Raw genomic sequence first — 27,911 nt, 5'->3', positions numbered from 1 at the left:
TGAGGAATCTACAAATAAACAAACTGAAACAGTGCAGCAGACCTGAACACCTATGTGCTGCGGAGAGTCAAAATCCAGATCCAAATGTCCCAATTTTGCCTGACTGTACAGAGCAGGCAGGTGCCCGTCCAAAATAGACACATTAAACTGTTTATGCTCAAGCATTTTTCATCCCACCATGCTTGTATACTTACACATACACTCTTCACTTCTGATATGCACTTTAACCAAGGCCATTGGGCTTTCTAACTAGGTTTGCAAGCATCTTTCACAGACTAGAGTAATTAGTCAAGATTTCATTACACTGGCATAAAACCTAGGAGCATCATTAAACATGTGTAGTAGAGGAAGTATATTAAATGCATCACCTTGCCAGCAATGACCCAGAGTTGTGAGACAGTGATCTTTACAGTAATGGACAAAGACAAATTCTAGGCGGACTGTTGCTGAACTCAACTCAAGCCACCAGTAACGTCGGTCAACAGAGAGAACTAATTTCTGAAAAGGGAGTGGTTTGCAATGCTCAACATGGAGGACGGTTTCTTTCTAAACTTAGCCAGTGCTTTTTTTATTGGGAAAAGATTAGGAGAAAACAAGCAGCATTAGCTTCCTATGCGTTAGCACGTCAATACAGAGCAAAACTTCAGAGAAGAGTTTAGAGTAAAGGCAATTAAAAGCCTGGATTGCTGCTCAGTTCTTCTACGTTTTGCATTTTATCTTGGACTTTATAAGGTTTCCATCTATCCATTTCTCTCTTCCAATCTCCACAGCATACGGGTGCATATAGCATTATATGCTCCTCTCATGCATACAAGACAGCCATCTCCACCCCGCCCTCATTTTTATCCATTTGATTCCTAAGGGGGATCAAATCTTCAGGCCACACAGCACAAGCCTCTCTCATTAAATGGGCTATGACAAAAGGACCCTTGCACTGTGCCCTAGAAGACACAGGAATTCCACAGCCAAGAGCCTGCTCCAGAGAGCACCCCTCACCCTGAGAAGTTCGTACTATAGGAGCCTGAACTATAAATGCTCTCAGCTCTCACAGTGAGAAACCCTCTCTCATGAGCTATGGTAGCAAACCACAAATTGCATTTACTCATAACAACATGGGGCCCAATTCTGAAACCCTTGCTCAGACCAAGAACCCTTATAGAACAATCCCCCCTCAACTTCAAGGTGACTATTCTTGAGAGTGAGTGGTACGAAACACAAAGACCCTTCATTAATAATCCCATCTAGTACCACAGGAAGTTCAGAACGAACTTTCCTGCATTAGACTACAAACTAGTCTCACATTAAACAACCCCCACTACTGAGCATGGACTCGTTAAACTGGGCCTCCATACGAAGGGGAGATCTGCTAGTCTACAGCCCAGTAGAGAACACACACAACTATGCTGCTTTGGTCTCATTTCACAAGGTCATCACAACATGCCAATGACTCTGGCAGCTACAATGCCAGGGCAGAGATTAATACAGGGGAACGCTTACCATCTGGGAAGGAAGCATCACTATTTTCCAATCATTTAAGATGAGGCCTGTTACCATGGAGAAGCTGTGTCATTAATACACTGATGGGCAGTGCTTAGAGATAAGCTGAACCAAAGAGTCTGCCATTTTACACAACATCACCCAACAGACCAATTACTGGCAGTTTCCTCCGGTACATTAGTATTTTACACAGATCGTTAATGCTTAATTATTTGTATCAAAAGGGGAGTTGAGGAAAACAGCCTTTTATAAGGGAATTAGACAAGGTGGGTAAGGTAATATCTTTTACTGGACCAACTTCTGTAGGAGAGAGAGTCAAGCTTTTGAGCTACACAGAGCTCTTCTTCGGGTCTGTGAAAGGTAAAGTCACAGCTAAAAATCAGATTGAACAGATAAGTTTAGTATAAGCAGTTAGCACATAGTCTAAAGAAATATGCAAGGTAAAGTGACTCATGGACAAGGTAACGGCCAATCTTAGGACAACCATTACTGTTTCTCAGAAGCACCACTAAAGCCTGCTTGAGTCCTTCGTTAAGAGAAAGGCCAATATCTTTCCTTTGAAGAGAAAATATATGTGGAAACTACTCTGCTTGATGGTCTCAGCTGATAGCGCATGGAGTTTATTTTGAAGTATTTGCCAGATTTGTAGTGACAAATGGGATTACAACCAGTATCACAGAATTATTACTTATTTTTAGGTGCTCCTGTAAAGGGACAAAGAGGAAAAGCTAAACAAAAAGTTATAATGCTCTTTTTCATATTATCCACTCCAGCACTGTACTTTCAAGGTACACTCTCACGATTCATTAACACGACAGAACACATTTTTTTTAGCCTGGTAATAACAGACAAACTCAGATAAGTCACATTCACCATTAGATGCCCCACAATGATCACCTGGCAATGAGCAGCAGCCTAGCTTTCTGAAGTTCCCCTCCTAAGGATTCAGAGTAGCAGCCGTGTTAGTCTGTATTTGCAAAAAGAAAAGGAGTACTAGTGGCACCTTCTTTCTTCCTCCTAAGGATTATGGCTGAAGTTTTTAAAGGAGCCCAATGGTGTTAGGCACACAACTCACCCTGAATTTCAATAGGATTTGGGAGTCGAATTCTCTTAGGCTTTGAAGTCCCAATTTATAGGATCGCATTTGTTGAAGGAGCAGGTTTTTCAAAGACTGGTGTGTTAAGAGTGGTAATTAATACCTTAAAGCTCTACAGTCGTCCTTTGTGACACATTTTCAGAATTTTCATTGTGAATGGCCATAAAATAGTCTTGGGCTGTTATTCTCAGCCTGCTGTAGGCCCAACTGCTCTGTCTAGTGGGACAAAGGTCAGGCTAAAAAGGTAGCAATAAGGATAATATTTTACTTTTCTCTAGCATCTTTCCTCCCAGAGTAACCAAAGCTCTTCACTACTGAAATGCAGCCGATTTGGGATGGTAGGTAGCAAGCAAGCATATTACTAGCATCCATGAAGTGCAGATTACAGCTTGTTTTTTAAGGACTCATCCAAAAGGATTAAACACAGTGAACTATACAATATACCACATGTATAAATGATGAATGGCTGAGATTACCCAGATGGGATTTCAATTTACACTTGTAGGGTGTCTCAAATCTGATGCTTGGTGAATATAAAAAAATTCAAGATTATTACTTTTGAAAAAATTATACCAACCTTGTGGGGGTAAATTAAGCACCGGAAGCCCCATAATAACAAAAATTAAATTAAAAATTCAGGCCTTTTCAATTAACATTCAGAGCAGGTTTGGTGCTGCCCAGAAGCCAGGATGATGTCAGGATTATTTTTAAACAAGTTAGGCATGTAATTGCTGTGGTAGTATCAGTCTGTGTGTGCAATCAACTATTTGCACATGCACTATGTGCACCTGGCCTGGTTTAAAAAAAAACAATAAATAAGGACTCACATGTGTTTCTACCTGCCCAGGTGTTTCTGTATTCAAAACACAGCCACCAAGATCAGCTTCTTGGTCCCAGCCCTGACCCCATCTCCCTGCACTGGCTTCTCCCGCTTTCCTGAGTAACAATGGGAGATGGGGAGAGATGGGAGCTTCACTCTCTGCTCTGCCAAAGGGAAGTCCATCTGACTAGAACTACCAGTGGGGAATGGTGGGAATCCCCAGGAAGCCCAGATGCATGCCCCCACGCATCCCTCTACTCCACCACACGTTTCCACTGCACCTCCAGACCATGCTATAGCCCTGATTACACCCATCTACCTTGTGTACCCATGGCACAACACCCAGCAGGCTGGGAAGCCAAGTCTCTGCACACCTCAGATTTTGCTCCTCCCACCCCAACCATCTCCTTACAGATCCTGCCTTTCCCAAAGCCCCCAGCACATACAGCCCCACTCAGACCTCCCTGTCCCCTCAGACTCCACGCTGGGGAGACCTGATGATTAGGATAGAAGCATCCGAGAAGCAAAACAGCAGCAGAACTTGACACTGCCACCAGTTTGTCCTGACAGACACACACACAGGGCTTGTGGTTCAGACAGAAGAGCCCATAGAAGAATTTATAATCTCAGTGAAAAGTTCAAAAAGGTTTCATGTATAAATGATTCCTCTGCCAAAGCTAGTAAATCTTTGACCTTAGGAAAAGGGGTTAAATTCAGAGACTAAACTGAAAACCATAAAGTGCAAGGTAGCAGAATTTTAACCCTGCTTTAAGTGAAACTCTGAAGGCAACTTGAACTATGGAGCAGTTAAGGGGTCTCCACAATTAATCGCTCAGGTGGTCAGGCAAGGCTAGGGTGGCAGATGCTTCTGTTAGATCACACCATAGCAAGCTGCTCTTATAAAATACCTGCTTAAATTTTTAAACAAGTGCAGGTCTGCTTTCTAATAGGGAAATCAATATGAGTGTTATTAAAATATCCATTCTGTCTAGTTCTCAGGAAGAAGCTCATAAGCTATCAGGCCAGAACAGAGTGCACAGAACCAGATAAATCAGGCAGTAGTAAAGACAGGTAAGGTTCACATATAGTACAGAGACCATTACTGTGCTACACTGCATTTCTAGATAAATCTCTAAAATAGCCAGGCAGAGGATACAGAGTATCTCATTTTTAAAGGTAAACTGAAAAGGTATTTGATTTGCCAAGTTCCAAGTTCAGGGTTCCTATAGGAGTTGTGTGACATTACTAACCCCATAAACCGAGCAGGGAGACAGCACGTCTGCACTGACCTGCAAAGTGTTTGTAATGTCAACTGCCGCAAGGAGAGCTCTGGAGGAGGGAGGCAGGAATGAGTTGTCAGCTGCTTTGATTTAAAAATGCATTTGCTGTTTGACTCCATGCATAGAGGTTCCAACCTAAACATCATTAAGTCAATAGGAGTCTTTCTATTAGGGTCAGACCCTGAAAAGTGCTGCTCTCTCTCAGCTTCTTTACACATTTCAGTGGGACCCAAGCTCATGTGTGCAAAGGGTGAAGGGTCCAGCTGCAACCCATATTTCAGGTTGATGGTTGTGTTGCATCTTCCAAGGCTTCGTAGGCACAGTTGCGGTCAGGGTGTTTTTCAGTTTAATACCCATGCTTGCTGGGGGTGGTGCAGGTTCCTTGTATGGTTTTAATTTCTATAATTGAAGCTCCTAGTTGCTAAGGCAGTAGATGTTATAAAAATTAGCATGTCCACACACAAGGAAGGTCAGTCTCACGCTGCCCTAGGGTATCAAATACACTACACATAGTTCACAAACTAAAGACTATGGGGGCAATTTTATTCGGCAGTTGTGAGAGTCATGAAGCTCCGCTTGTGCCAATGACGTGGTTTCTGTTGTAACTAAAGAGGGAAAGGAAAGTAGAGACACACTAAATAAAGGCACAAAAAACTAAAAATTCACAAAGACAAACATGGTAAAATATATAATTCCAGAGGGATGATCTTTTTGTATTGCCACTTGTTTCAGAAGGCCCTCTCCAATCCCCCCACCCCCAAGCAGCTAAGACACTGATCAGTAATGTAGTCATGCCAAACTCCTGTCCATAAAAACTTTGTAGATGCCCTCAGCTCCATCACATAAGCCATGTACACACAAAGACCACACGGATACATAAACACAGAATATACACACCTACTTCCCACAAACTTTGACATTAAAAGCACCAGAGGACTCAGGAGATCTGGGTTCAAAGTCATGCCTCAGCAACAGTGACTCCATTTAACCTTCAGAAAGTCACCAAACTTCTCTGTGCCTCTGATTCTTCATCTGTGTAATGGGGATAATACCATTTACCTGATAGGAAAGTTTGTGAAGATTAATTCATTAACATTTATAAGCTGCTTTTCATCCAATGGTCTCAGACACCTAAAGACTACTATGATTGATGTTAATATGTTAACAACTGTAAGGTGTTTTCTGATAAATCTGGAGTTTTCCATAGGTTGGGTAAGGCCTTTTGGAGCAGGCATCTTCATCACTGGTATGATCAAGAGAGTAAAGAATTATTGGAACGCCTCTGGAAAGGCAACTCATTGGATTCATTTGGCCAAAATCTGACCAGAACTTCAAAAAGCAAACAGTTCAGTTACAAAGAAGTGAGCCACTCAAGGCAGAATTCAGTTCAAACCTGTGTCCCATTAAAGATTCATACATCGCAAGTAATGTTTTTGCACAATGTCAAGAGACCTGTTAAAAATGCTAAGCAATGGTTCCAAAGTAATTAAAGATGCTCTACTTTTGTTTCAGATAACTAGCCTGTACTCATGTTTGGTAAGCCTACCTTATACTGACAATGCAAGCTCTTCCAGCAGAGAGAAACACACACAAAAGAAGGTTGTTTGTTACAAAATTAATCATTTGGTGTGTAGTTTAATGTATCTTAAAAATCTTTCCCAGGAAATTGGTTCAGCTATAAAAAACAGGCTACACGCTATAGCAGCGTCCCTGCACTAACCCAGACCAGAGACTGAGCCAAATCCCACAAAATTTATATGCAAATCTGTATCTGAAATTTCCCCAAATTCAAAGATGTTTGGTTCAGTCCCATCAACTCCAGGGCTGGAACTGGAACAAAAGAAACTTGCAAAACTATTCAGAAATGTACCATGAAGAACAAATTCCTAATCAACACTGTCACCAGGGGCCCTACAAAACAAAGTCTCCACTTAAAATCACAGACCTATCTGCCATAACAAAACATAAGGACATCTTTAAAGCCCGAAGACAAGACGGTTCATTAGAGCTGCTCACCTTGCAAATTAAAAACACTCACTTCAGCTGCACTCGCACTAAAATTAAATCAAAGTCACGCAGAGCAATTTATGTCATTGCATCTTTACTGTTCTAAGAGTGCAGCCCATACAGTTCTAAGAACAGGTGGTTCATCTAGCCATCTGAACTGAACAAACAGGAATACAAAACAAACACATTACTTACTGAAGTTCATGATGTTATGAACTGATTTTTCCCCCCCTCTCTCAGTAAATTAAGCCCTAATAATAACAACCACCTTCATAAATAGCACATGATCTTCCATAAAGGAAAAAGATAATCACTTCGTTGGTCCTGAAAACTACCCTATCAGACAGAAATGTCTTTCTGGAATTAGCCTGTGAACATACAGTCCATACACCATTACGCTGAAAGGAGAGTTAGAAATATTAACACACTGACAGCAGAATTTTTAACGTACAGCTTGGCAGATAGTTTACAGATATTTAATAAAGAGTTTTGATAACTAGTGCCCACATACATTTATTGCTGTAAAAGAATCCTTTAAAAGCCTCCAGCGTAATAGCATAATTTTTGCTTCCAACAGTATGAAAATTCCATGCTCCAATCAATACTACTATCTCTGAGTAACTAGTAGGAGAGGAGCAATGGCTATGATATATACAGTATAATACATACATTCTGAGAACAGTTTTACTGCCACAACCATTTCAAAATTCCTGTTAAAAAAAAACAAAGAAAAATAAATCTACACAACAGCAAATCTGGACAAGATACAGAAAACAAATTTGTCCTGCAGAGAACATGAAGGATAACAAAAGCAGAGCTGTTGTCTAGAATCTGACCTTTAAATTCTCCACTCAGTGTTAAATACTGCTCAGAAAAGTAATTTTTTTTAAACCGTCAGTTTACATGAAGCAACCAGTAAGACAGACAGACACACACGCACGCACACTGCAACCAACTAAACATCAAAAAAGTTTAGTAACGCTCTGTCAATATAAATGAGCACTTAAAGATCCTACATATCTGTCTCTTACATTCATACTCAGCCTTTCAGCCTCAGAGAAAAGATAAAGTCTTTCACAGCACAAAACACACATTCCAAATCCAGCCCAACAAATGTAGATATGTTGAAGTACAGATCAACACAGTTAATTGGCACTGCAAGAAGGTAAGCATTTCTTTATCCATTAAAACCAAAATGTAAAACAACCTACAAACAGACAACTAACCTGGACTGTGAACCTCTGCTTAGGGAGCCAGCCATTTGCCCTTTTAGCTCTATTTACTTTTAGTGACTTGTTGCTTAGTAAAGATGCTGAAGAGGAAGATCAATATTTTTACCCCGCAAAGAATCCATTTTGTATTCTGGACTGAAAATGCCATGTGTTTATTGCTATAAACATGCACCCTATGTGGACTCTCCAAAACTAACTAAAAGCCGGCATTTAGCAGAAGCCATATATTCCAACAATGCAATTGAAAGAGAGAAAAAAAGAGCAAAGAAAAAAAGCCTGAATTTCATATGAACTCATTACAATTACACCTCTACCCCGATATAACGCTGTCCTCGGGAGCCAAAAAATCTTACTGCATTATAGGTGAAACCACATTATATCGAACTTGCTTTGATCCACAGGAGCACACAGCCCCGTCCCCCCAGAGTGCTGCTTTACCGCGTTATATCCGAATTCGAGTTATATTGGGTCACGTTATATCGGGGTAGAGGTGTACTATCAGTCGCAGATGAGGTGAAACAAACCACTGCTTTTTCTGGCTGTTTATATCACAAAGTCCTGATAAATCTGTTGGAAGTGCCTCATGAAGCATATTTCTGTGCCCATTTGCTATTTAAAAGATCAGACATTTTATTCTCAAACAAAATTCAAAACAGCTGTTTCTAAGAGCTGACTGCTGAACTGCATTCCCGCAATGTCCTCTCTGTCACTACCTTGAGCACACGGCATTTGAAGACAGGAGGAAGATTCTAACCCACAGTAAATAAATATCATAGCCGAGGTCTCTAAGGTGAAAATGGGGCAGACATACCGTCTTCCTGGCAGGTGAGGTACCCATCACTAGTATGGCAAGAAGATCTCCTTTTATTAACCTTTTCCTGAATTAGGACTCTATTTTCAATGGAAATATCAGCAACAGTGATGAGAGGAGAGAAGGGGAAAAGGTATAAGGTGACTGAAGAATCAGACAGGTGCCAGAGTCTCTAAGGTACCACAAGTACTCCTATTCTTAAAACAGAAAATGTTTGCAAGCAAGATTATGTTTTCAGACATCTGCCTGCTCTCATCAAAGTTGCTAACAAAATACTTCTGCCCTTAAGCCAGTCTTTAATATAACCTAACCCAATTTCTAATATGGAAAAGGATTTATTCTCAAATCAATACACAGTGAATAAAGAGTATTTCTCCATATTTCTATTTCCTTATCTATTTTTTAAAATACTATATTTGCAGCAGTACCATGCACTTCTATGTATTATTCCTGATCTTGATAAGTACACCTTGTATTTTTAAGTATGAATTAAATAGATAAAGCTGCCTGATTACTTCCTGCATAGCAGAATGGAACAAGCAGCACCCACCAGGATTCTCCTAGGAAGAATAAACTATTCTGTACCATCCACTTTCACAAAAAGAAAAGGAGTACTTGTGGCACTTTAGAAACTAACAAATTTATTTGAGCATAAGCTTTCGTGAGCTACAGCTCACTTCATCGGATGCATTCAGTATTTTCCACTGAATGCATCCGATGAAGTGAGCTGTAGCTCACGAAAGCTTATGCTCAAATAAATCTGTTAGTCTCTAAGGTGCCACAAGTACTCCTTTTCTTTTTGTGAATACAGACTAACACGGCTGCTACTCTGAAACCCATCCACTTTCAGTCTCTCTTTTTAAAATTCCAGCTAGTCTAGGAGAAAAACAAGCTTGTGTGACTAATCCTTCGCCTTACAAGCTGACAGAACCACTGTATCACCACACTTCCAAAGAAACTGCAAAACTACCTTGGGCGGGGGGATCACAGTAAGCATTTGTTGGTCTGATACACTTTTGCAGAATCCTGAGGCATTCCCCTGTTCTGGCATCTTTAATGAGTTGGCTGCCACCACTTCTTTTATGACATGCCATAAAACCAGAAGAGCAGAGTGATGCATTCATGTCAGTTGGACACAAAAGTCATGTTCAGGCAAAAAGAAAACAAAACAGATTCTCTCTTCTGCTGGAACTACTAAGCTAAGCTGCCATGGAGAAAAGGGGAGCTGTGAAGCAACTTGAAGTATGTGGTGAAAGGAGACAGTACAGTGTAGCCAGAGGGAAAGTAAAAACAAATGGGCCATCAGTGGTACATTTCTAAGTGCACCCACTAATCTGAGGCTGAGAAGAAATGACTAGCAATTACTATTAATGTAACTTCCACGCAACACTCATGAGCATGAGCCAGTGCTATCCCCACAATAGCAAAACAAAAAACCATGCACCGTTGCCAAATTAGCCTATTAAGATAATTGCGTTTTGTTGAACATTTGTAACCACTGAAATCAGACAATGTACAATCACAATTACAGTAAAACGTCCCTAATATTTTCTGTACACGGCAGCATTAAACCCGTTGCCATCCCCCTTTCTGTGAAATTACCAGCTTTGAAATGTCTCTTTCAGGTAAACTATGGCTATTCCCGTCGGAGCACTGCTACCATACCTCCTTTTCTACAAGGCAGAGACTGCACGTAAGGAATTAAAAAGCAGTTAGGTCACATTTCCAAAATATGCTATTTAGAAAATATACTATAATACAGCTAACTAAATAAACTGGAGATAAAAACCACAGCTCTCGGAATATTAGTTTGCAAGGGAGGTGCCCACACCTCACACAACTGAAAGCTGTATTTACAGCTTGCTTGGAACCCAAAGGGTGCAGCTAATTTGCCTATGATGGAGCAGATTGCTTCTCCCCTCAGCCCTGGTCTACACTAGGACTTTAGGTCAAATTTAGCAGCGTTAAATTGATGTAAAACTCCACCCTTCCACACGATGAAGCCCTTTTTTTCGACTTAAAGGGCTCTTAAAATCGATTTCCTTACTCCACCCCTGACAAGTGGATTAGCGCTTAAATCGGCCTTGCCGGGTCGAATTTGGGGTACTGTGGACACAATTCGACGGTATTGGCCTCCGGGAGCTATCCCAGAGTACTCCATTGTGACCGCTCTGGACAGCACTCTCAACTCAGATGCACTGGCCAGGTAGACAGGAAAAGAACCACGAACTTTTGAATCTCATTTCCTGTTTGGCCAGCGTGGCAAGCTGCAGGTGACCATGCAGAGCTCATCAGCAGAGGTGACCGTGATGGAGTCCCAGAATCGCAAAAGAGCTCCAGCATGGACTGAACGGGAGGTACAGGATCTGATCGCTGTATGGGGAGAGGAATCCGTGCTATCAGAACTCTGTTCCAGTTTTCGAAATGCCAAAACCTTTGTCAAAATCTCCCAGGGCATGAAGGACAGAGGCCATAACAGGGACCCGAAGCAGTGCCGTGTGAAACTTAAGGAGCTGAGGCAAGCCTACTAGAAAACCAGAGAGGCGAACAGCCGCTGCATGCCATTTTAGGGGTTTTAGCCACCACTACCCCAGCCGTGTTGTTTGACTCCTTCAACGGAGATGAAGGCAACATGGAAGCAGGTTTTGGGGACGAAGAAGATGATGAGGAGGAGGAGGTTGTAGATAGCTCACAGCAAGCAAGCGGAGAAACCGGTTTTCCCGACAGCCAGGAACTGTTTCTCACCCTGGACCTGGAGCCAGTACCCCCCGAATCCACCCAAGGTTGCCTCCTGGACCCGGCAGGCGGAGAAGGGACCGCCGGTGAGTGTATCTTTTAAAATACTATACATGGTTTAAAAGCAAGCATGTGAAAGGATTAATTTGCCCTGGCATTCGCGGCTCTCCTGGATGTACTCCCAAAGCCTTTGCAAAAGGTTTCTGGGGAGGGCAGCCTTATTGCGTCCTCCATGGTAGGACACTTTACCACTCCAGGCCAGTAACACGTACTCGGGAATCATTGTGCAACAAAGCATTGCAGTGTATGTTTGCTGGCGTTCAAACAACATCCGTTCTTTATCTCTCTGTGTTATCCTCAGGAGAGTGAGATATCATTCATGGTCACCTGGTTGAAATAGGGTGCTTTTCTTCAGGGGACACTCAGAGGTGCCTGTTCCTGCTGGGCTGTTTGCCTGTGGCTGAACAGAAATGTTCCCCACTGTTAGCCACGGGGAGGGGGGAGGGTTGAGGGGGTAGCCACGCGGTGGGGGGAGGCAAAATGCGACCTTGTAATGAAAGCACATGTGCTATGTATGTAATGTTAACAGCAAGGTTTACCCTGAAAGAGTGTAGCCACTGTTTTATAAAATGTGTCTTTTTAAATACCGCTGTCCCTTTTTTTTTCTCCACCAGCTGCATGTGTTTCAATGATCACAAGATCTTCTCCTTCCCAGAGGCTAGTGAAGATTAGAAAGAAAAAAAAATGCACTCGTGATGAAATGTTCTCTGAGCTCATGCTGTCCTCCCACACTGACAGAGCACAGACGAATGCGTGGAGGCAAATAATGTCAGAGTGCAGGAAAATGACCGGGAGGAGAGGTGGCGGGCTGAAGAGAGTAAGTGGCAGGCTGAAGACAGGGCTGAAGCTCAAATGTGGCGGCAGCGTGATGAGAGGAGGCAGGATTCAATGCTGAGGCTGCTGGAGGATCAAACCAGTATGCTCCAGCATATGGTTGAGCTGCAGCAAAGGCAGCTGGAGCACAGACTGCCACTACAGCCCCTGTGTAACCAACTGCCCTCCTCCCCAAGTTCCATAGCCTCCACGCCCAAGAACGTGGTGGGGGGGCCTCCGGCCAACCAGCCACTCCACCACAGAGGATTGCCCAAAAAACAGAAGACTGGCATTCAATAAATTTTAAAGTTGTAAACTTTTAAAGTGCTGTGTGGCATTTTCCTTCCCTCCTCCACCACCCCTCCTGGGCTACCTTGGTAGTCATCCCCCTATTTGTGTGATGAATGAATAAAGAATGCATGAATGTGAAGCAACAATGACTTTATTGCCTCTGCAAGCGGTGATCAAAGGGAGGAGGGGAGGGTGGTTAGCTTACAGGGAAGTAGAGTGAACCAAGGGGCGGCGGGTTTCATCAAGGAGAAACAAACAGAACTTTCACACTGTAGCCTGGCCAGTCATGAAACTGGTTTTCAAAGCTTCTCTGATGCGTACCGCGCCCTCCTGTGCTCTTCTAACTGCCCTGGTGTCTGGCTGCGCATAACCAGCAGCCAGGCGATTTGCCTCAACCTCCCACCCCGCCATAAACGTCTCCCCCTTACTCTCACAGATATTGTGGAGCACACAGCAAGCAGTAATAACAGTGGGAATATTGGTTTCGCTGAGGTCTAAGCGAGTCAGTAAACTGCGCCAACGCGCCTTTAAAACGTCCAAATGCACATTCTACCACCATTCTGCACTTGCTCAGCCTGTAGTTGAACAGCTCCTGACTACTGTCCAGGCTGCCTGTGTACGGCTTCATGAGCCATGGCATTAAGCTGTAGGCTGGGTCCCCAAGGATAACTATAGGCATTTCAACATCCCCAACAGTTATTTTCTGATCTGGGAATAAAGTCCCTTCCTGCAGCTTTTGAAACAGACCAGAGTTCCTGAAGATGCGAACGTCATGTACCTTTCCCGGCCATCCCACGTTGATGTTGGTGAAACGTCCCTTGTGATCCACCAGAGCTTGCAGCACTATTGAAAAGTACCCCTTGAGGTTTATGTACTCGCCGGCTTGGTGCTCCGGTGCCAAGATAGGGATACGGGTTCCGTCTATGGCCCCACCACAGTTAGGGAATCCCATTGCAGCAAAGCCATCCACTATGACCTGCACATTTCCCAGGGTCACTACCCTTGATATCAGCAGATCTTTGATTGCGTGGGCTACTTGCACCACAGCAGCCCCCACAGTAGATTTGACCACTCCAAATTGATTCCCAACTGGCCGGTAGCTGTCTGGCGTTGCAAGCTTCCACAGGGCTATCGCCACTCGCTTCTCAACTGTGAGGGCTGCTCTCATCTTGGTATTCATGCGCTTCAGGGCAGGGGAAAGCAAGTCACAAAGTTCCATGAAAGTGCTCTTACGCATGCGAAAGTTTCGCAGCCACTGGGAATTGTCCCAGACATGCAACACTATGCGGTCCCACTAGTCTGTGCTTGTTTCCCGAGCCCAGAATCGGCGTTCCACAGCATGAACCTGCCCCATTAGCACCACGATGCATGCATTGGCAGGGCCCATGCTTTGAGAGAAATCTGTGTCCATGTCCTGATCACTCACGTAACCGCGCTGATGTCGCCTCCTCACCCAGTATCTGGTGCTGCATATACTGCTGGATAATGCGTGTGGTGTTTAATGTGCTCCTAATTGCCAAAGTGAGCTGAACGGCCTCCATGCTTGCCTTGGTATGGCGTCCGCACAGAAAAAAAGCGCGGAACGATTGTCTGCCGTTGCTCTGACGGAGGGAGGGGCAACTGACGACATGGCTTACAGGGTTGGCCTACAGGGAATTAAAATCAACAAAGCGGGTGGCTTTACATCAATGAGTATTTCAGGCAGGACTTCACGGAGGGTTCCGATACGAAATGGTGCACCTAAGTAATTGTTCTTATTGGAACAAGCAGGTTGGTCTGGCCTCTGATTGATACATGGCTAGATTTACCTCGCTGCACCTTCTCTGTGAGTGACTGCAGTGTGACCTAGAGGAATGAGTCCCCTAGACGGGGGAGGGGGTGAAGCAAATGAGTACAAAACAAATCTGGTCTATTTCTTGTTTTGATCCACTCCATCTATCTTTTACATCTTTGGCTGGCAGCAGATGGTGCAGAAGGACTGCAAGCCATCCACATCTCATGGCTGCTCGGCAGAAGATGGTGCAGTAGGATTGCTAGCCATCCTCATCTCTTGCCTGCCTGGCAAGAGATGGTACAGTAGGACTGCTAGCAATCCGTATCGCCTGCCTGCTCACCATAAGATGGTTCAATAGGACTGACTGCAGGACTAAAGAGAATGACCTGGTCAAGTCACTCCAAATTTAGTCCCTGCGCCCATGTCTGCCCAGGCGCTCCTGATTGACCTCACAGAGGCGACCAGGAGCACCTCGGACATGACGATGACGGCTACCAGTCCTACTGTACCGTCTGCTACCACAAGGCAATGGGTTGATACTGCTGTGTAGCAATGCAGTACCACGTCTGCCAGCACCCAGGAGACATACGGTGACAGTTACCTCAGCGGGCTCCATGCTTGCCGTGGTATGGCGTCTGCATAGGTAACTCAAGAAAAAAGGCGCGAAACGATTGTCTGCTGCTGCTTTCACGGAGGGAGGGAGGGAACAGGGGCCTGACGATATGTACCCAGAACCACCCGCGACAATGTTTTAACCCCATCAGGCATTGGGATCCCAACCCAGAATTCCAATGGGCAGCGAAGACTGCGGGAACTGTGGGATAGCTACCCACAGTGCAACACTCCAGAAGTCGACGCTTGCCTCGGTACTGTGGAAGCACTCCGCCGAGTTAATGCACTTAATGCACTTAGAGCATTTTCTGTGGGGGGCGGGACACACTCGAATATATAAAAACGATTTCTAAAAAACCAAATTCTATAAATTCGACCTAATTTCATAGTGTAGACATACCCTCAGATTACCTTCACATGAATGTGTGTCCCAAGAGGCAAAAGGCCCCAGCAGGATCAGATACTCATCTTTTTGTTAGTATCCTGAGTTGCCTGCAGCTGATGTTCATTGATTGCATAAAACACTGGTACTGTGGTGGACACGCAGCATTAGTGTCCTTGCTCAAGTTCATATACATACATTTCAGCTGCTAAGTGAAAAGTCTGCAGGGCCCTCTTATGCTGGGGGGGTGCTGCAGGCCTGGCGAGGAGGATGCCACTGAGTCACTCACTGGCATGGTATGGCAAATGCAGAAAAGAGGAGACAGGGTGCAGCTTGATGAAGAGGGGCCTCCATATCTTCTTTAGACCCTTTTATGCTGTCAGGGAGCAGGTAGAGGGGTCTAATCAGAGCCAGTCAACCCAGAGTCCCTCAAGAGGACTGCAACTAGTTAGACAGCTGGAACATGTATTTAATGCACCAAATATTTGCCGCAGAGGTGGACACACAGCTAAGCAGAACAGCAAATAAGCATCCAAGATACTTATGAGTACCAAGAGCCTGTGTCAGTTTCCACAGAAGCAACAATAACCAGCCTGAACCACAGAGAAGCAGCCTCATTGGGACACTCAATTTAATTTGTAAAGCTAAAATACCACTGTAACGAATTAACAATTGTGTTCCATTATGTCCATTCAGCTTCCAAAATCTGAACAATATCGTGATATGGTTACTGAAAGAGTAACTTCTAACTGAAAAGTATAGGGTGTTCATATGGGGGGGTCTCACAAACACTGCTCATGGCAGCAAGCAGGTCGTGAAGAAGAGCGATTCTGTCACCAGCTAGCACTGGAATTAGGGTCCCTATAATTCAGTTGGGAGCTCCCTTTGGGAGTGTGATGGGGTGTCTGCCTCACATTGGCAGAAAAGGGGTTAACAGCAGCCCTAGGGAGGCTGCACAGGAGAAGCCAATCAAAGAAGGACTGAGGGGAGCAGCCAATCAGGGCAAAACAGACCCATATGTGATGGGCTGGATCACAGAAACCCCCTTGGGGCTACCACCTGATGTGCCAAGACTACTACTTCTCCTGCTTTCCTTCCCTGGCAGCTTAGGACTCCAGCACCCTGCCTGGTTTGAGCCAGAACTGTTAGCCTGCTGCAAACCCAGACCAAGGTCTGGGCTACATCCCCTAACAGCTGTAGACTTAACTGAAAGCAGCTTACAGAAGTGTTCCTGTCCTTGACACTCAGATGCCCAACCCCCAATGGGGTCCAAACCCTAAATAACTCTTTTTTACCCTGTATAAAGCTTATACAGGGTAAACTCATAAATTGTTCGCCCTCTATAACACTGATAGAGAGATATGCACAGCTGTTTGCCCCCCCCAAGTATTAATACATACTCTGGGTTAATTAATAAGTAAAAAATGATTTTATTAAATACAGAAAGTAGGATTTAAGTGGTTCCAAATAGTAACAGACAGAACAAAGTAAATTACCAAGCAAAATAAAATAAAATACACAAGTCTAAGTCTAGTACAGTAATAAAAACTGAATGCAGATAAAATCTTACCCTTAGAGATGTTTCAATAAGTTTCTTTCACAGACCGGACACCTTGCTAGTCTGGGCACAATCCTTTCCCCGGTACAGCCCTTGTTCCAGCTCAGATGGTAGCTAGGGGATTTCTCATGATGGCTGCCCCCTTGTTCTGTTCCACCCACTTATATATCTTTTGCATAAGGTGGGAATCCTTTGTCCCTCTGGGTTCCCACCCCCTCTTCTCAATGGAAAAACACTAGGTTAAAGATGGATTCCAGTTCAGGCGACATGATCGCATGTCACTGTAAGACCCCAAGCCTTCATTCCTCCCAGCCTGACACACAGGAAGGCCTGCCGGCAAACAGAGCCATCCACAGTCAATTGTCCTGGTTGATGGGCGCCATCAAGATTTCAAACCATCATTAATGGTCCACACTTTGCATAATTACAATAGACCTTCACAGTTATATTTCATATTTCTAGTTTTGGATACAAGAGTGATACATTTATACAAACAGGATGACCACACTCAGTAGATTATTAGCTTTGTAATGATACCTTACAAGAGACCTTTTGCATGAAGCATATTTTAGTTACATTATATTCACACTCATCAGCATACTTTCATAAAATCATATAGAGTGCAACATCACACCATAGAAAAAGGGAGCTGCAAGGCAGAGGAGGGCAGTTCTCTATTGAGAGCCCTGGGAGGAAAGATTGGGTCCCTGATGGAGAACTGCCAGCACCCTGGACAGAAAAGTGCAGCCAACAGGGCCCAAGGGAGCAAGAGAGAGCTCCTGTCTGGCTGTTGGGGGTTGCAGACTGAGGCCCTGACACAAGGGCAATGAGGTAATGGAGCCATGTGGGAAGTGGCTAGACTGTGGACTGCAGTTTGCCACTGCAGGGAGCGGCTGGACAGGAGATTACAGGTCCCCCGGAAGGGGAGAACACAGAGTGTGCACAGCCAGAGGGCAGCGTCATGAAAAGGACGCCATGGTCCTGGCAGTGACGTGTGTCCAGGAGCAGAGGTGACAGTGGGCGAGACATCACCAGAAGAGAGCACACAGCTAATTCCCAAAACAGCCAGTAGGAAGTGCTGCAATGGCGAGTTGCACCCCGTCACAAGGAGCCACGTATTTTAAAACAATTTGTCCAAAAGAGAAAGGTTTCATTTTTTTTGTTTTTTTTTTTAAATGAGTAGTAAAATCTTGTTTGTTCTTTTTCCCCTTGGGTTGTAGTTATGGATCCCCTTACGCTGCAAATTCCCTCTCACCATGGTCATCAGCTAAGCCTCAGGCATTCAAACCAGGCAATAAGACCTGGAGTTTATGGCTGCAAAAAATAATTAAAAAAAAAAAAGACAGACATTATCCTCTAACCTCCATGAACTGTTGTAGTATTAGGGCTTTTCTCAGCTGTAGACTGCAGCCACTAGAGATTGACCACACTCTCTCACACAGATAAGTTAGCCATTCATTCCAGTAGAGAGCAGTAATACATACGCAAGCATGTCTCCCATACCCACCACTTCACGTCAGTCTAGAGAGTTTCTTGTTTGTGCATCTCACAAGGTATTTTAAATGCAGAATGGATGTTCACAGGCCTTCAGCCAACTGAACATTTTCCAGTTGGTTTAACATCCCTAACTTAAAAAAAAAAAGGTTTAAGAGAGTCATTAAAATGTCAAGTTTAACAGAATCGAAGGGAGCGGGGGAAACACTTATCTGAAATCTATTTTTTAATTTATAAAGTGGCATCCAGAAATAGTCATGGAAACCAACTACAATTTTTGGGCACAGGGAAAATCCTTGTACCCATAGCTTACTCATTAAAATTAAAGATGCACCAGAGGATTCAGGTTTCATTTGAATGGGGAGGGCAAGAAATCTAAGAAGCATGGTCTTAAATGAACTAGGTTTGGCATCACACAGCCATGTTTGCTGAAGGAATTTTCATGCTCTTGAAGGGAGATTTTTCACAGTGACAAATACTTTTATGTGATGGCTCAAATTCAGAAATTGTTGGCCCGTTTTAAAACTTTAGCCCATGCTTATTCACACTCTGGAACAAATCCTTAAAAGGGGAGTTAGTCGTTCTTTTGCATTGAGGAAAACTGTGCTAAAATGCTGTTCTCATTTCCAACAAAACAGAGAGCTAAACAGCAGCAAGTTGTATCTGAGGACCAGAATTTTTGGCAGATGGGTCAACAGCAGCAACTATATTCACAGAAAGCGTGCACATCTCAGCATACTTCGGGCTGCTGATTTGAAGAATGTCATGGGAGGCAGAGTATACATTAGGAAAATTAGCCATTCTTGACAACATCTCCCTTGTACCTCTCAAATGATTGTTGCAAATGATTGCCCCACTGGGACACAGAGGGTCAACATTAATATTTAATATGTAATATTTATATTACAGTATCACCATTAGACTCTATACAAACTTAGAGGGAGACATATGCACTATCCCAAGGAGCTTGCAGTCTAAGGCTTTGTCTTTACTGTTACTTTACTGTCTAAAGTGTTACTAGCTACTCCGCAGTAAAAACTACAGGTGCCTTGCCTCCACTATGATTTTACAGCAGGACAGCTATTGTGCATTAGTTATCCCGCTGTAAAGAACCCACCTTTTCTGCAGCAAAGACAGCTCCTGAGAGATTCAATACAAGTTATAGCAAACAGTTCTAGATACATAGCAGAAGGAACCATTGTGATCATCTAGACCTCCTGGATAGAGCTTCCCCACAATAATTCCTAGAGAAAATCTTTTAGAAAAACTTCCAACCTTGATTTAAAAATTATCAGAGATGGAGAATCCACAACGACCGTTGGTAATTTTTTCCAATGGTTCATTACCATTTGGGGGGAGGGATAGCTTAGTGGTTTGAGCCTTGGCCTGCTAAACCCAGGGTTGAGAGTTCAATCCTTGAGGGGGCTATTTAGGGATCTGGGGAAAAAGATTGGGGATTGGTCCTGCTTTGAGCAGGGGGTTGGACTAGATGACCTCCTAAGGTACCTTCCAACCCTGATATTCTATGGTTCTATGGTTGCTTCAAATTTGCCATCAATTACCCTCCCTGTCAAAAATGTATGCTTTATTTCCAGTCTGAATTTGTCTAGCTTCAACTTCCAGCCACTGAATCATGTTAGACCTTTCTCTGCTAGATTGAAGAGCCCATTGTGAAATATCTGTTCCCTGTAGTTAAGTCACCCCTTAACCTTTTTGTTGTCATGTTAAATAGGTTAAGCTCTGAGTCTATCACTATAACAATCCTTTAATCATTCTCATGGCTCTTTTCTGAACCTTTCAAATGTGTTCCTACAAAATGTGTTGAACTGGTCTGAGCATCCTGACCCCAGAAGGACAGTTGTTTAAAACATTTAGAGAAAGGCCTGGAGGAAGCCATTTTAATAACTGGTGTCAAAAGCAGCCCATTCTCCACATGCAGGCAAGGCCAGACAGAACCATTACAAGCAACAAGTTTCCCAAATTCCACATATGAGTGATTCTAAGAACTCTGGCCTCACATATCCTGAATAGTAAAAATAATTAAATAATAACTTTGTGCTTCTGGAACACCTTTCCACAGAGTATCTCCAAATGCCTTATGAAGACTCAGTAAGCCACACAACAACCCTGTGAAGTGGCGAAGTGCAGTTATCCCCTTTTTATTGTGAGGTAACTGAGGCACAAAGAGGCAAATGGTATGATTTTTACTAGGAAAGAATAATAAGTAAAACCAAAACTTTCCAGAGAGAAATGCAACTTCAGCTGACAGCATCCCTTTGAAATGTCAACACCTACAGACATGGAGGAACATGAGGAGGAGTGGTTTGCATGTTTGGTTTATTTTGGGTATGTCAGAACTAGAGTATGAAGAGGAAAAAGTATGAGAAGGAATGATTCCTAAAAGGAAAACTAAGATAGTTCCACAAAGTTTTCGGAGGTGAATGTGTCAAGGATTACTCTAACTAGCCATTTCATTACAGCAAACAGGCAGTGTAATATAGATGATAACCCAACCACCGAGGCTAACTGCAAAGAGGAAATAAATCACCATTTTATTACTAAGTGTCTTCAGTATAATTTTAAAAGATTGTCACATTGGAAGCCACCTACTTAGCCTGATAAGCTAAGGGAGGACTCAGAAATGCAGACTGCCCCTGAATGCCTGTCTGAACTGGCCAATCAGAATTGTTTTAAGTTCTATTAATTTGAAAGGATTTGTAGACTTTAGCAGTGGCCCTTAATCAAAAAACCAACAGAACTTAAAACTTTGAAAGTGGTCTGCCTCGTCAAACTCTCAAATGGGCTCTGCATTTCCCAAGTCCTAGATGAATTTTTTGTTAGGCCCCCAGCCTGCAAAGATTCATTAATAACTTTACTTATGTGAGTAATTCTGTAGAACTCAACAGGATTATGGATACGTATAAGCATGTGAAGGGTCAAGCCTTTAGACTGGACCTTTTGTATCCATAAATGGCACAGCACAGAGAGAGAGAAACCAGCATTATTCAGTGTTATCCAGAGAGAAACCATAGCAGATGGAGAAAGAGAGAGATTTATATATTCAAATGTAGTCAATATTTCTCGGATGTCTCATCAGTTCTTCTTTAGGAAGATGATATAGCTGCAAAGGAAAGATTCCTACCAAAAGTGAGCAAATAGCTCTTCCTGTCTCGGTGGGAGTAGAGGGGGTAATTAAGTGCCATAAGAAAGAACAAGATTAGTGTTCTATCACAGAGGGAAAATATGGACAACCGAAAACAAATTAAATTAAAATTCAGCAATGAAGAGAAGTCCAGGATCTAGTTTACTGGTCCTGGATATTTTGCATCATGGACAAGAAAGGACCCATGAAATCCGATGAGCTCAGAAGAGAGATTCCCTTTCATACTATGCTACTGCATGATCAAAACGAAATACGAAGGGTGTATAATTCATTGCTTCCATACTATGTAATCCTATTTACAGTTCTCTCTCTTTTTAGGCTTTGGCTGAAAGTTGGAAAAAATGCATAATCCCTGTTAATAAATGCTTTAATAAATCATGGGGGCACCTCATCATGGGGAAAAAACTATCACTATTAGAAGTGACACCTATCGTGAATATAATACCTAATACAAGGAAACACAAAAATGTATCTAAGCTGTTAAATCTTCTTAATTCTTCCCCTTATTAGTGCAATTATAATACTGGTTACTTTTTCTGTTCAATATTTTTTTTCTGTAAAAGGCACACTGCATATTTGTCCTATTAATGTTTCATTTATTATTTTATTTTCCTTACTTTCTAAGTCCTCAATCCTGCAAATGCATACAAACATACATTCTTAATTTTACATACATGAATAGTTCCACTTCAGCTACTGAGACAATTCATGCACACAAAGTTTAACATCTGCAGCATTAGGGTTGTATTTTGTACCAGCACTTCCTTCAAGAAAAATGAAGAAAGCTATATTATGGAGAGGAACGTCATCCTTCCAACAATTATTGAAGCTAGCTTCTCATGACAAGAGCAAATCTGACATCCCTCCAGAGCCTAACTTATACAAAATCAAACCAACCCACATGAAATTTCACATCCTAGTTCAGGTAATTTTTTTTTAAATTACATCTTTTGTTAAAAAGATATGCTCTGAATTTTCATATTGGTCCTCATATGGACTCAGTAACGTCTCTTCCGGGTGAAAAAAACATTTCTTTATGTATGCATAAAATACTGTTATAGATTCAAGAATATGTATGAACAGGCCAGATGAAGTTAACATTTATGGTATTTATTTTGTTGGTGAATTATCAGTTACAGAAACTAACACACAAGAATTAAGAGACAAAGCTTTTCCCTTTGATAATAAAACAAATGCTCAGAAGAGCAGACAGGAGAGCAGGGAAGGAACCTCAAATAACCCCTCATCACTTCTCTCTGGTCATTCTACAGCCAGGATGTCAAGTCCTTAAGTAACAAAGGCAGAGGATCAAAAGGCACCACAACGCTAAAACAGAATGACAAACAAAATCACCTCCACCAAAGGGACAGAATCACTCGTGAGGTCCAGTTTGAGTGGCCTGTCATACCTTTAAAACTTTCAGGCTAATCATCAGGAAATATTTCTTTGTGGCAGGGAAATAAAAAGCCTAGGAATTATTTTGTGTTAAGTCTCTCAAACATCAGTTGTATTAAAAGTATGTTTTGTTCCCTTTCTTCTTCTTCCCCAGGTGTCCTTCTCTACAACAACCCACTGAGACCTCCTCAAACTTTTGCCATCTCCTCCACCACAATCTCAGTTTTGATCGAAGCCTTGTAGAACTGAGAAATCAGTCCCCCTGCTGGAGCCAGCCAGATCAGAATATTTTCTCTCGAGAAGACAGTGTTAAATTTGATGCTAGTGTTGCAGATTTGGGTGCTTAGAAAGATGGAGATCAGCGCACACACACAAAAAGTTGGATCTCAGGAGACCTTGAGGGAACTAAAGCTCTTCAAAAGGAGTGAAGTCACCAAGCACTAAAAACAGCTACCGAGCACCTAATCTCCTTACAAAATTGGATCAGCTGAATTGGGTTACTATAGCTGGGACAGGTATTCACCTATCAGCCTACACAGGACTTTCTTACTCCACTACTGGACTAGCTAGAGCTAGGGTAAAATATTCAAGAGTGCCGAAGTGGCTTAGGTGTTTTTGAAAAAAGAGAGACTTAAGCTGATGTCCTTTACGTGCTACTGAAAATTTTGTCTAAGAGTGTGTAGGGAGTCACTAAGAAACACAAGTTGCAAAGAGATTCTGAGAGGTAAACTTCCCACTCCAGCACATGGGAAATGGCTTGAGTTCTCCCAGCCAAACCCTCACAAAGCCAAGCCGGCAGGGTATATCATGCTGTTATTCAGAGGAAAGCCAATCCTACTCCTGATTTATAAAAGATCACCCACTTGCAAACATGGCTTTCCTCCTGAGGGGGCAACCTTTCTAAATCTCTTTATCACTATTTAGATACAAACATTGTAAAGCACAAGCAACTTCCTTTTCTTTCTCCTCTCACTCCCCACCTCATCTTTTTAGAGCAATGGCTAAAGACAGATGCTTAATATAGGTCTGCATGATACATTTAGAGGTTGGTTCAAATACCCCAAACGGCAGGGAAGTTCCACTTTAGGGTCTAAGCTTTGAAACAATACTAGTGATTTAGGGGACCCAAATGGAGACATTTTAAAAGGGCCTCATGTTCAGAAGGGCAAGTGTTCACATTTTGCCTCTAAGGCATCTCAGGTTGGGCACCCAAGCAAAGCATCCACTAGTCCCTTTTCAAAAGACGGGTCCAGATCCTGACATGAACTTTGCATCTCAAATCCACTTGCAGATGACCACACAGCAATTAAGTAAACAAGTTTTACAAGATCAAACAGACTTCCACAGGTTCATTGGATAATTGTTTCCCTCCATGTTTTAAAATTAAAAGGGGAAAAAAAGAGAGAGAGAAAGACAAACATCTGGGTTATGTTCTAAATGTAATTAGAAGTCTGACAACAGGACAGAATAATGTCAAACAAATTACAAGCAATGTGCTTTCATTCACAGGGTGACAAGTCAACAGACAGTTAGTTAATTTTAAAACGGATTATGTACCAACTCCTTAAATAAAATGAACATGCACTCACACATATAAAGCAACTGGGAGTCCAAATATACATTTTGTTTTCCCTTGTGCAGGGCTGAACAGCGTGTTTATATCTCAAGAGCCGACTGAGGAATAACTATCGCCAACATTTTTAGAAGTGCCCATTTATTTTGGGTGCCCAAATTGAGACACTTTGGTCCCCAATTCTTAGAAGTGCTGAGCACTCATAACTTCCATCAAAACCAACAGAGGTTGCTTGCAAACAAGGAGGAGAGTGCGTTTGGAAAGTAGGCAAAGAAGTTCCAGAGAGTGCAGCTTCTGCTCTCAGTTTTGTGTGATACGATCTACTGTTGTAGGTAAAGTCACAGAGCCCCAAACTCAGGTCTTGGGAGGCAAAAAGTTTTCCCTGGTGTCTCTCTCAGGTTCCTTATGCTGTTGGGTTACTTAGTGCAAAGACATCTGCAGAATAACAGTGGGATCATCTCACAGTCAGAGGCCCAAATGCTGCGTGCATCAGAAAGACACAAAGAAGAGGGCAAAAGCAGCCAGAAAACTCTGCAGCATTTCCCCATCTCTCACTGGGGGATAGATTTACTGATTGTGAAAGGAGCCTGGGCCAGGAACTTCAGAGAACATAAGAATAAGAATGGCCATACTGGGTCAAACCAACGGTCCATCCAGCCCAGTATCCTGTCTGCTGACAGTGGCCAATGCCAGGTGCCCCCGAGGGAGTGAACCTAACAGGTAATGATCAAGTGATCTCTCTCCTGCCATCCATCTCCACCCTCTGACAAACAGAGGCTAGGGACACGATTCCTTACTCATCCTGGCTAATAGCCATTAATGGACTTAACCTCCATGAATTTATCTAGTTCTCTTTTAAACCCTGTTATAGTCCTAGCCTTCACAACCTCCTCAGGCAAGGAGTTCCACAGGCTGACTGTGCGCTGGGTGAAGAAGAACTTCCTTTTATTTGTTTTAAATCTGCTGCCCATTAATTTCATTTGGTGGCCCCTAGTTCTTATATTATGGGAACAAGTAAATAACCTTTCCTTATTCACTTTCTCCACACTAATCATATCCCCCCTTAGTCTCCTCTTTTCCAAGCTGAAAAGTCCTAGCCTCTTTAATCTCTCCTCATATAGGACCCGTTCCCAAACCCCTAATCATTTTAGTTGCCCTCCTCTGAACCTTTTCTAATGCCAGTATATCTTTTTTTGAGATGAGGAGACCACATCTATACGCAGTATTCAAGATGTGGGCGTACCATGGATTTATATAAGGGCAATAAGATATTCTCCATCTTACTCTCTATCCCTTTTTTAATGATCCCTAACATCCTGTTTGCTTTTTTTTTTGGACTGTCGCTGCACACTGCGGGGACGTCAAGGACCCGTGGGGAAATCTAGCTCCAGTCTCACAAGAGGCATCCTCCATTGTTCCCTGGGGTGTCCATCCCCCCCATCCTGCTAGGCAGCGTATCCCTGAAGAGTTACGCTGCTAATAGGTCTCACCCATGGCTATGCCCCAACCCTCTCCCCTCCCCCCCCCCCCCGCATGGTGAAGAAATTACAGAAGGGGTGAATCCCACTTTCTATTAGCGCTTGAGGGAGCTTCAGTAGTGGAGCCCAGGTTTTGAGCAGATACAGAGCCAGGGCGTTGATGGGTTTCATGGTGATGCCACCTTCAATTATACCTATGGGCTTGATATGGCACCACTAAAGGACATCAGGGGGAAGACTGCCCCTCCCACTTACCCCTGTCTCCCTATTAGCTACACCATTGGAGCAGCTCACGCACTGCATGGACTCTCCATCTCCAACCCAATCTTACACAGTGCTAGCCAAGAAAGATTCTTCAGGGCTCTGAGGTGGGGGCTAGGAAAAGAGTAAATGCTGCAAACTCCCCCGCCGCACACTCCTATCAGAACACTTCTACCTCGCTAACGTACCTTTCCTCTCCCCTTCACATCATGCAGCAGTGGAAAATATCTGGCCTATATAATCAGAAAGGGGAAGACGTAGCACCCTCAAACCAAGTCTCCTCAGGTGGGAGAGTTGTCATTTCCAAACATCATGCCCTCAAGACACCAGTACTTCCTCTCTCCTTGCAAAGCTTTTCCATTCATCTTAATAAAACCAATGCTGTGGTGATCCTCATGCAGCAATTCTCTTAACTTTCTCATGTTAATAGGAATTCTCCATTTGTTTGAATGATAGCCGCTTCATGATAATGTCAATGCAAAGCTAATGGAAACAGTGTTATGCTGTGAAGAAAGGGAAAAGCAAGCAGGAGAGACTGCAAAATATAAGACAGCAACAGAGTGATGTCAAAAAATCACTGTCAACATAAGTCTGTGAAGACATTAGGCTGCAAGAAGCAGCACAACGTAACAAGATGGAACAACACACACTGTGCAAATCTATGCCAAAGAGGAAAGCACAGGAAAAAGGAAAAAGTTATAAGTGTTACAAAAGCAAAGAGAATTTAAAAGAGCACTGTCATGATAAAATAAATCAGGTTTATTTTTAAAGCAAACATCCTTCCCCATGTTTCTAGTACTGTAGTATCTGTAACAAAGCTGAAAGGCTTTTAAAAGTCTAGCTCACTTTTCACCATTTGTGCCACTTACTTTTGGCTTTTCACTCCGTTCTGACAATGAAAAAACAGATCAATTTCACAGTCTGATTCTCATGCACTAGTAAATGACTGAGTACCTAGATCAATGAACTGCAACTGGAGGTTTGAATACTAGAAGCAGTTAATGAAAACTGTTTTAATAGTTTACTTAACATATTTCTAATAATACATGTTTGTAATATACTCTCCCCAGCCCTCCATCTCCCAAATTCTAGTATTAAAACCTAGCCACCAGAGCCCTTTTAAATGAAAACATATCAACACAAATGTAGAAAGGCCCAACCATCCTCAAGAGTTAAAATTTTCCAGGATGTGAAAGGGATGTACTGTGCAACACCCACTAGATCTAATTCTGCTCTCACATTTGCTAGAGTAAAACCAGAGTAACCACAGTGAAGCCACTGCAGTTACTCCAGACCAACACCAATGTCACTCAGAGCAGATTTTAGTCCATTAAGCATAAATTCCTCCAGTCTTGACGTTTACCTGAAATGGATTTTCATTCAGTTGTTCAGGTGGGCCAGTGCCAAGGAGGATCCCAGCCAGACATCAAACTGGAACCCAATCCACATCACACATTAGAGCGGGCAACTTCCTCCAAAGCTATAATTCCCACTCCCCAAAACATCTGCTCAGGTAAAGAGTAATGCATGTTAGGTTCTCTCCTATTACTATACTCACAGATCATTCCCACCCACCTC

At 43.0% G+C, this 27,911-nt stretch overlaps 1 protein-coding gene across 24 annotated transcripts in view; it reads right to left on the bottom strand.

Annotated features, from left to right (window-relative positions):
- Positions 1 to 27,911, bottom strand: part of PITPNM2 (phosphatidylinositol transfer protein membrane associated 2) — a 214,146-nt gene that overhangs the window by 139,545 nt on the left and 46,690 nt on the right. Inside the window, exon 1 of one of the 24 annotated variants that reach the window (XM_037878646.2) lies at positions 4,703 to 4,811. The exons of the other annotated variants lie outside the window; for them this stretch is intronic. The gene's annotated coding sequence lies outside the window, so the exon portion shown is untranslated. Of the gene's footprint in view, positions 1 to 4,702; positions 4,812 to 27,911 lie in introns of those variants that run through there. 24 annotated transcript variants of the gene reach the window in all.

This window comes from Chelonia mydas, chromosome 15, assembly GCF_015237465.2.
Source record: "Chelonia mydas isolate rCheMyd1 chromosome 15, rCheMyd1.pri.v2, whole genome shotgun sequence".
NCBI classification, from domain to species: Eukaryota; Metazoa; Chordata; order Testudines; family Cheloniidae; genus Chelonia; species Chelonia mydas.
This window is presented reverse-complemented; position numbering and strand designations above follow the sequence as displayed.